At 30.0% G+C, this 760-nt stretch overlaps 1 protein-coding gene across 1 annotated transcript in view; it reads left to right on the top strand.

Moving 5' to 3' along the window:
• The first annotated feature begins 370 nt into the window (after positions 1-370).
• Positions 371-760, top strand: part of LOC110454218 — an 18,154-nt gene continuing 17,764 nt past the window's right edge. The window contains exon 1 of the mRNA XM_021503628.1: positions 371-434. The gene's annotated coding sequence lies outside the window, so the exon portion shown is untranslated. The remainder of the gene's footprint in view (positions 435-760) is intronic.

Below are 760 nucleotides of genomic sequence, written 5' to 3'. Positions count from 1 at the left end.
GGACACAGTGAGTGTATTATTTACTCACATGGACACAGTGAGTATATAATTAAATCAGAGGGACAGTTTGTATTCTAACTCAACAAGTCAGCATTGATTTCTATGAAATTATTTGAGCCTTTGCAGGTTGACTCCTGTAATCAGGCTCACATAGTGTCTGACTGAATAGTACACAGTGAATATAATACTAACTTAAGTTTTCTGTGAATTATGTCGAGAGTTTTGTTCCCTAAGCTACAATGCCTGTTTCATTAATTTTCTGAAAGTAAAACATTCAGAACTGTGAAGTTTTATAACATTTACAATTATATGTAGTATTGAATATTTTGATTTATACCACAATGTAATCATTTATTATCCTACAGAATGGGAGGTTGGCACCAGACTATGCCAAAATTGTGAAGAAAGAGGAATGGCTAGAACAGGAAATACATGTATGTATTTATCTTCTATCAATAAACTAACTGTCATCTACTTTGATTATAAAAATAGATATAACTTCCCTATGATTTTAGAATAAATGTCATTATTTGATTTACTGTCTAAACCAGAACCTGTTCAAAACTTCTAACAGTGTTCCTTGATATCCATTGCTATGTAAGTTGATTTGTAATATAAACCGACTGTTAGGACCTGTCTATTTCAAATTAAATATTGGGTCTTATATTCATTTTTCTTATGATTTGTATAAGAATATTTAATGTAGTATTGACACTGCATTAAAAAATTACAAAAAAACGTGTATTTTACATGTATAGTC

The sequence above is a fragment of the Mizuhopecten yessoensis genome, unplaced genomic scaffold (assembly GCF_002113885.1).
Source record: "Mizuhopecten yessoensis strain PY_sf001 unplaced genomic scaffold, ASM211388v2 scaffold915, whole genome shotgun sequence".
NCBI lineage: Eukaryota > Metazoa > Mollusca > Bivalvia > Pectinida > Pectinidae > Mizuhopecten > Mizuhopecten yessoensis.
Note: the sequence above shows the minus strand (reverse complement) of the source record. Positions and strands in the feature narration are given on the sequence as shown.